The sequence below is a fragment of the Erinaceus europaeus genome, chromosome 6 (genome assembly GCF_950295315.1).
Source record: "Erinaceus europaeus chromosome 6, mEriEur2.1, whole genome shotgun sequence".
NCBI lineage: Eukaryota > Metazoa > Chordata > Mammalia > Eulipotyphla > Erinaceidae > Erinaceus > Erinaceus europaeus.
The window spans coordinates 4,409,218-4,418,710 of NC_080167.1; positions in this window are offsets into that span (position 1 = coordinate 4,409,218).

The following is a 9,493-nucleotide window of genomic DNA, read 5'->3' on the forward strand; positions in this document are numbered from 1 at the left end:
CCTGAGCGGGGCGGGGTCTGATGGGAGGAGGCCGAGCCTCAGATGGGCGGGGCCTGAGCGGGCTGGAGCCTGAGCGGGGCGGGACCTGAGAGGGGCGGGGCCTGAGCGGGGCGGGGACTGATCGGGGCGGGGCCTGAGCGGGGCGGGGTCTGATGGGAGGAGGCCGAGCCTCAGATGGGCGGGGCCTGAGCGGGGCGGGGCCTGATGGGAGGAGGCCGAGCCTCAGATGGGCGGGGCCTGAGTGGGGTGGGGGGGTCAGAGTAGGGCCTGATTGGACGGAAGCTACGCAGGGGCAGGGCGGGGAGCTGGGGTGGGTCGGGACCTGAGTGGGGCGGCACCGCGTTGGACGAAGACTGAACAGCGGCAGGGCGGGGCCTGAGTGGGGCGGGGCCTGAGGAAACTACGGCTGCACCTGTGCGGGGCGGGGAGGGGGCGGGGCTTGTCGGAGGGGCGGGGCCTGGGCGGGAGGGACCTGGCCATCTGTGGAAGCCCCCAGCCTCAGTTTCCACATCTCAGAATGGGTGTGACATGACCTTTCTGGGGTGAGCTTAGGCTTATGAGGCTCTGAAAGCAAAACAGCTAACTGACAAAAGGAAGGCCAGTACTCATGAAAGGTACTCGTGTAGTAATACCAGAGACGACCCGAACTGCCCCTGCGGCTCCAGACAGACTATGACCCACATAGTCAACGACTGCCACCTATCCAGATTCAAAGGAGGTCTCGAAACTTTACATCAGGCTCAACCTGACGCTGTTGACTGGCTACAGAAGAAGGGCAAACGCTAGAAGAAGAAGAACTACTGTTGTTACATCTGAGAATTAAGGTGGGGGGCGAGGAAGGAAGGTCTTTCCCCCCAAATGGCTCCTTCCCCATTCTGAGGTCTCACCCTCCTCCGGCACCCCATGGTTCAGCTCTGGCTTTTGCTGGTGCCAGGGGCTGAATTTGGGACTCAAGAGCTTCCGGCATGAAAGTCATGTGGGGCTGATGGAATAACACTTGGCTAGTGTACACCTTTGCTATGTGTGTGACCCATTCTTGAGCCTGGCCCGCAGAACATTGGAGGAAGCTTTGGTGCTGTGGTCTCTCTCTGAACTCCTTTCTGTGTCTAAAGGAGGAAGAGGAGAGGAGGAGGAGAAAAAAATAAGAAAGAATTAGAGGAAGGAAGGAAGGAAGGAATGCAGGCAGGCAAAAAGTAAGCCATGGCCTGGGTGGTAGCACACTGGGTTCAGCGCACATAGTATGAAGTGCAAGGACTCACACAAAGATCCTGGTTCAAGCCCCCAGGTCCCCACCTGCAGGGGGAGTCACTTCATAAGCAGTGAAACAGGTTTGCAGGGGTCTCTCTTTCTCTCTGCCTCCAAGGTTCTCACTGGGGCTCAATGCCTGCACCATGAATCCACTGCTCCTGGCGGCCTTCCCCCTCCCCCAGTTTTATTGGACTAGACTGAGAGAAATCAAAAGGGGATGAAAAGATAGAGAGACCTGCAGACCTGCCTCACTGTTTGTGAAGCGACACCCCTTAAGGTAGGGAGCCAGGGTCTTGAACCTGGATCCTTGCACAGGTCCTTGTGCTTTGTACAATGTGCACCTAACCCTGTGTACCACCATTCAACTCTTTTCCCCTTCCTATCTTTCCCTCCTCTCTCAATTACTCTCTGTCTTAGCCAGTAAATATGGAAAAAATGGTCTCCAGGAGCAGTGGATTCATAGTACTAGCATTTACCCAGCAAATACCCTGGAGGCAAAAAGAAAAGAAAGAGAAGAGAAGAGAAGAGAAGAGAAGAGAAGAGAAGAGAAGAGAAGAAAAGAAAAGAAAAAGAAAGCCTTCTACAGAGCCATTGTGTGGCCCAGCTGGCCTGTTACTAGGAATCTTCATGGGGGAGGGGGAGAGGCCAAGGCTTAAATGACTCCTTCCTTCCCCCATGTGGCATTGGGAGAATGAGGTCTCCCAGGGTCCTGCCTCCATAGGGGACACTTTTAGTCAGCCAGGTTCTTCGCAGCACAGCAGACAATGATTCTAGGAAGCCAAATCTGGCTCCCCCATGAGGGCCACTGACCCCAAGTCTCTGACAGGATCTATGCAGGTTGAGACTTGGGTCAGCAAAAGTTCACTAAGCAGCTTGAACCAGGCCACTGTGCTGGGGACACCAGGGAGACAAGACAGCCCTGCCCTCTGAGGAGCTGAGGAGGCTGCTGGAGACAGGGAGGGAGGGCCCAGAAGGGGTAGGGCTTGCATTTTAAAGTCTGGTGTCTGAGAACCACTAGTGTCTGGGTGACATCTGAACAGACAGGAAAAGGAGTTGACTGTGGAGGTTTCTGACGAAAAAAAAAAAAAAAAGCCATTTCAGGCAAAGGGAATAGCTCGTGCAAAGGGCCAGGGGTGGAAACATGCCAAATGAATGTGGCAGACAGCATGGAGGAAGGGCTGGAGGGGCATGAGCTGGGAGGGCACGGGAGCCAAGGACCCTAACCATTCCATTAAGGATCTCATCCTTCCCACCCACCGCATCCCTGTGACTCCCCAGCACATGGCAGGACTGGGGGTGGTGGTGGCCTGGAGGGTACTCTTTCCCTGTAGCAGGAGGCCTGAATCCCCCCTTTTCATTAATCAGTGGCAAGGATCTTCAGGCATGAGCCGGAGATGTCAACTGTGGTTGGCTTAGGCGAAAGGTGGTAAAATCGGGAAGGACCAGGGTGTCCCCAGAGTTCACTGGAGCCTCCAGGAGGCAGGACAGGGTGCTTGAAGTGGCCCGTGGCCAGGCAGCAGCAGGCAGGTGAGGACAGCACCATCTGTTGGCGGCTCCTGTTCCAGAAAGCACCTTGTCCCTGGCTCTGTCTGGGACACACACCTGGCCCTTGCATGGGGAGGAACTGTCCCTCTGCTTTCCACCAGCCGCTGCCTCCAGGGACGGTGTGAGCTGCCCGGAGCACAGAGGGGCACAGTGTGGCTTGGGACAGCGTGCGGACAGTTCCTCCTGTGGTCCCCGATCCTGTGTTGCTCACACCTTTGTCCATCTTTCCGTGGCCTGGTCACTAGGGCCTTGGTCCATGAGTAACTGAACATACCTTTTTCTACTCTGCACTTGTCTCTTCTCTTTCTTTTTTTATTTTATTTTATTTTGCCTCCAGGGTTATTGCTGAGGCTCAGTGCCTGCTCCACAAACCCACTGCTCCTCAAGGATATTTTTTCCCTTTTATTGCCCTTGTTTATCGTTGTTGTTATTACTGTTGTTGTTGTTATTGCTGTTGTTGTTGTTGGAGAGGACAGAGAAATGGAGAGAGGAGGGGAAGACAGAGAGGGGGAGAGAAAGACAGACACCTGCAGACCTCCTTCACCGCCTGTGAAGCGACTCCCCCCCATGCAGGTGGGGAGCCCGGGCTCGAACGGGAATTCTTAGGCCAGTCCTTGCACTTTGCCTCATGTGCACTTAACCTGCTGCGCTACCACCTAACCCCTGTCTCCTCCTTCTTGATTGTGTCCTGTTGAAAAGGCTCACAAAAGGGCAACCTCTAAATATTTGACTTATTTATTTTGGATAGAGACATATTGAGAGGAATGGGAGAAATAGAACAGAGCGACACCTGCAGCACTACCTCACCACTCATGAAGCTGCTTCCTCCCCCCCCAGCCCTGCTCAGTCACACACACACACACACACACACACACACACACACACACACACACACACACACAGAGAGAGAGAGAGAGAGAAATGGTGACCAGGGGCTTATACCCTGGTTCTTGTGTACTGTGACATACATTCTCAACCAGGTGTGTGTGTGTTTATTTTTTATTTCTTTATTGGGGGATTAATGGCACAATAGTTTGTACATGCATAATATTTCCCAGTTTTCCACATAACAATTCAACCCTCACTAGGTCCTTCTCTGCCATCCTGTTCCAGGGCCTGAACCCGTCCCCTCTCCCCCGCCAGAGTCTTTTACTTTACAACACACCAGCTCCAGTCTGAGTTCTGCTTTGTGTTTTCCCTTCTGATCTTGTTTTTCAATTTCTGTCTAAATGACAGTCTAGCTGGGTGGAGTAATCTTCCTGGGAAATCTTTCCTTCCCACCTCCACTTTAATGCTGTTTGTTCTTCCTTTCCTTCTTTCCTTCTTTCTTTGTTTCTTTCTCCTTCCTTCCTTCTTCCTCATCTCAGGAGTTCATCACTCTAGACTGACCTTGACAGAGAGAGAGAGATACTGAGGCTACAACACTGAAGCTGCCTTCAATGCAGAGGGAGCTGTTTTGCCAGCTTTCAGTGCTGTAATCTCTCCCTACTGCCTCTCTCTCTCTCTCTTTGACAGAGATAGAGAGTCCACAGCACTGAAGCCTCCTTCAACACAGTGGGGGCTGGGCTTGAACCTTGGTCATGCACAGGGCAAAGCAGCACACTATTCAAGTGGGCTATTCTGTAGGCCCTGCCACGCTTTCTATCTGAAAATGTCCGTCAGGAGTGGTGAAGCCCCAGAGATGATCCTCTGCACCCCCCCCCCAAAAAAAAATCTTTCCTACTTGGATTCTCATGCCATTCCCTTCTGTTTTCTGTGTGTTTTGTTGAAACGTCTATAAAAAATCTGTAAATCAAATAGTCAAGGTTTGAGCCAGGACTCACTACAGTGAAGGGCGATTCAGTGCTGTGTTTGTTTTTGTTGTTGTTGTTGTTGTTTGTTTGTTTTCTCTCTCTAGTTCAGTCTCCTTCTTTCCATCTGAACATACATATATATATATATATACACACACACATTTGGCCTGGAGCAATAAAACTCCAGTGATAACAAAAAACAAACCAAATTAAAGCATCCAGAGAAAGATTGGTTTTACAAGGCTTAAGAGGCACTGCCAAACAATGGCAGAAAACCAGAGTCAACTGACAGCAGTATCAAACATCTTCTGTTTTTTTCTTGCCTCGCTCCAGGGTTATCGTTGAGCTCCAGGGTTATCGTTGTTGCACTAAGAAACCACTGCTCTGGGCGGCCATTTTTTCCATTTCATTGTTGAATTGTTGTTGTCACTGTATGATTGTTATTGTTGTTGGATAGAACAGAGTGAAACTGAGAGTGAAAGGGAGGACAGAGAGGGGGAGAGAAAGACACACTCACAGACCTGCTTCACCGCTTGTGAAGCAACGTCTTGCAAGTGGGGAGCCAGGGGCTCTAACTGGGATCCTTGCGCTTTGCACCACGTGCACTTAACCTGCTGTGCTACCACCCAGTCCCTTTTTTTTTGTCTCCAGGGTTATTGCCAGGGCTTGGTGCCTGCACCACGAATCCACTGCTCCTGGAGGCCATTTTTTCCCCTTTGTTACCCTGGTTGTTTTACCATTGTGGTTATTATTGTTGTTGCTATTGATGTTGTTGTTGGATAGGACAGAGAGAAATGGAGAGAGGAGGGGATGACAGAGAGGGAGAGAGAAAGACAGACACCTGCAGACCTACTTCACTGCCTGTGAAGCGACTCCCCTGCAGGGGGGGGGGTGCAGGGCTTGAACAGGGATCCTTCTGCTGGTCCCGCGCTTTGCACCACGTGCGCTTAACCCACTGCACTATCGCCTGACCCCCCAGACACCATTTTTCAAATGACCACCTCTCCCCCCCAACGGAGAAGGTTAGCGATCTCAGTGAGCCCTCTGGCAGGCCGCTCAGCCCAGGAGAAGAGAGTGTTACAGATGGGGCTGGCTGTGAGCTCAAGGGCATCCCAGCCACTCCAACTTAGGCCCATCAGCAACAGCAGAAGCTTGGTTAACCTAGGAAGTGGTGAAGCTCCGGTTCCAGGGGTCCCAAGTGCACCTTGTTGGGTAAGGTCCCCCTGCAGGTTGATCGGAGGATGGCTGATGAGGGAAAGGAGGGGTGGAGGGGGAGGGCAGGCACACAGCTCGCCTGTCTGCCCGGAGCTTCTCCAAAGCAGCAGGGACAGGTGTGGCTCCAGGTTGGCCGGAAGAGGCTGGGCCAGCAAGGTTAAAATTGAAATCGGGTTGGGTAGTAGAGGCTGTCACAAAGGTGGGGTGCTGAGCTGGAGCCCCGGAGAACTTCTGACTTCTAGTCCCGGAGGCAAAGGAAGGTGGGTTGAGCATGGGGACAAAGCAAAGTGGGGGTCCGACCCAGCCACGTGGGTAGAGCCTGTGGCCTGCTACAGATACCCGGGTGAGCATGTAAATGGGGATCCCCGACAAGGAGCTCCCCACTGTGCCTTGGGGGTGCACACAGAGGAACCCAGCATATGCACCAGTATTCTAGAAGGCAGTTTGGGGAGAATGCTAAGGGCCAGGCCTCCTACCCCACCCTCTACCCCTCACCTCCAGTTTCTAACAGTACTGACTTATTTATCTTACTCTTTTTAAAGGTTGGTGCTAATACCGTATTTCCTTTAAAAATGTTTTATTGGAAGTTAGGCGGTAGCGCAGCGGGTTAAGCACACGTGGCGCAAAGAGCAAGGACCAGCATAAAGATCCTGGTTCAAGCCCCCGGCTCCCCACCTGCAGGGGAGTCTCTTCACAGGCGGTGAAGCAGGTCCGCAGGTGTCTGTCTTTCTCTCCCCCTCTCTGTCTTCCCCTCCTCTCTCCATTTCTCTCTGTCCTATCCAACACAACGACGACATCAATTACAACAACAGTAATAACTACAATAAAAAAACAAGGGCAACAAAAGGAAATAAATAAATATAAAAATCAAAAAATACACTTTATTTGTTTTAATAAGAGAGAGAGTAATATATGCAGAGAGAGACCAGAGCCCTGCTCAGCGTTGGCTGATGGTGATGCCGGCATTGAACCTGGGAGCGCAGAGCCTCAGGCGTGGAAGTCTTTTTTGTAGAACCACTGTGCTGTCTCGCCTCTACCGTTCATTTGCTTATCCATTTTTGCCACCAGAGTTTTCTCTGGGGCTTCACAGCTCAGATTTCTACTGCTCCAGGAAAACTCTTTTACATACATGTATATATGGAGAGAGAGAGAGAGAGAGGGAGGGAGAACAGCCTGGGGAGGCAGAGCCCAGGAGACACAAAAGGCTTTTCTACCTGAGATTCAGTCCCCAGCACCATCATCAACCAAAGCTGAGCAGGGCTCTGGTCCATCTCTATTTGTCTCTCTGCATCTCTCCCATTAAAATAAAATATTTAAATTAATAATTGGTCCCCACTTGCAAGGGGAAAGCTTCATGGGTAGTGAAGCAGGACTGCAGGTGTCTCTCTGTCTCTCTCTCTCCCCATTTCTCTGTTTATTCAATAATGAAAATAAAATTTCAAAATAATAATTTTTAAAAAGATGAGATAGGGCCAGGAGGTAGGTGGCACACAGGTTTAAGCACACATATTACAAAGTAAAAGGACCTGGATTCGAGCCCCATTCTCCACTTGCAGGTGGAACACTTCACGAGCAGTGAAACGGGTCTGCAGGTGTCTTTCTCTCACCCTCTCTACCTCCCCCTCCCCTCTCAATTTCTCTGAACTTTCTAATAAGAATTCAAAAGAAAAAGAAAAGAAAAAACAGGAAAAAATGGCCACTGGGAGTGGTGGATTTGTAGTGCTGGCACCGAGCCCCAGTGACAACCCTGCTGGCAAAAAAAAAAAAAAGAGAGAGAGAGAGAGAGATGAGAGATAGAGAGACAGAGAGAGGAGAGATAACACAGTGAAGCTTCCTCTCTGCAGGTACTCCATGTGGTGGATGCAGGCTCGAACCCAGGTCCTCACACACGGTAGAGCATGCATTCTGCCTGCTGAGCCATCTCTGGGCCTCGATTTCTCAGTGAAGGGCCTCGATTTCTCAGTGAAGAGTTAGGCCAGATCTCCTGCTTTCCAGGACAGGATTTCTCAGCCATTGGGAAGGTTCATGGTTCGGCTGCTGCTGGTGGATTTAAAGTTAGTTTTCCCAGCAGGCCCAGGCAGATGTGTGAGATGTTCCTTGTCACCGTGTTCTTTCAGGACTGCCTCTCTGCAGGGTGACCAGCTTAGGACAGCCATGCCCAGGGCCAGAAAAGGAGGCCGAGGCCAAGGTCGGGCATGCCCCTTGGAGACCCCCCAACCTGCAGGCCCCCCAGGAGCAACCACTGCACCTTCCCGAGATCTGGGTGTCTGTGGACGTGGCATTGCCCGCCTGGAAGCTGAGACTGCACCTTTCGGAGCTGCCCCTGCACCCCCCAAAGCTGCAGATGCACCACCCCAAGTTCCGGGTCCTCGGGGACAGGACTCTGTACCCCCTAAAGCTGCAGGTGCACCACCCCAAGTTCCGGGTCCTCGGGGACGGGGCTCTGCACCCCCTAAAGCTGCAGGTGCACCACCACAGGCTCCAGGTCCTCGGGGACGGGGCTCTGCACCCCCTAAAGCTGCAGGTGCACCACCACAGGCTCCGGGTCCTCGGGGACGGGGCTCTGCACCCCCTAAAGCTGCAGGTACACCACCACAGGCTCCGGGTCCTCAAGGACAAGACTCTGCACCTCCTAAAGCTGCAGATGCACCACCCCAAGCTCTGGGTCCTCGGGGACGGGGCTCTGCACCCCCTAAAGCTGCAGGTGCACCACCACAGGCTCCGGGTCCTCAAGGACAAGACCCTGCACCTCCTAAAGCTGCAGGTGCACCACCCCAAGTTCCAGGTCCTCGGGGACGGGACTCTGCACCCCCTAAAGCTGCAGGTGCACCACCACAGGCTCCGGGTCCTCGGGGACGGGGCTCTGCACCCCCTAAAGCTGCAGGTACACCACCACAGGCTCCGGGTCCTCGAGGACAAGACTCTGCACCTCCTAAAGCTGCAGATGCACCACCCCAAGCTCTGGGTCCTCGGGGACGGGGCTCTGCACCCCCTAAAGCTGCAGGTGCACCACCACAGGCTCCGGGTCCTCAAGGACAAGACTCTGCACCTCCTAAAGCTGCAGGTGCACCACCCCAAGTTCCAGGTCCTCGGGGACGGGACTCTGCACCCCCTAAAGCTGCAGGTGCACCACCCCAAGTTCTGGGTCCTCGGGGACAGGACTCTGCACCCCCTAAAGCTGCAGGTGCACCACTCCAAGTTCCGGGTCCTCGGAGATGGGGCTCTGCACCCCCTAAAGCTGCAGATGCACCACTCCAAGCTCTGGGTCCTTGGGGACGGGGCTCTGCACCCCCTAAAGCTGCAGATGCACCACCCCAAATTCCAGGTCCTCAGGGACAGGACTCTGCACCCCCTAAAGCTGCAGGTGCACCACTGCAAGCTCCAGGTCCTCGGGGACAAGACTCTGCACCCCCTAAAGCTGCAGGTGCACCACTGCAAGCTCCAGGTCCTCGGGGACGGGACTCTGCACCCCCTAAAGCTGCAGGTGTACCACCACAGGCTCCGGATCCTCGGAGACAAGACTCTGCACCCCCTAAAGCTGCAGGTGCACCACCACAGGCTCCGGGTCCTTGGGGACAGGACTCTGCACCCCCTAAGGCTGCAGGTGCACCACTCCAAGCTCCGGGTCCTTGGGGACGGGGCTCTGCACCCCCTAAAACTGCAGGTGCACCACTCCAAGCTCCGGGTCCTCG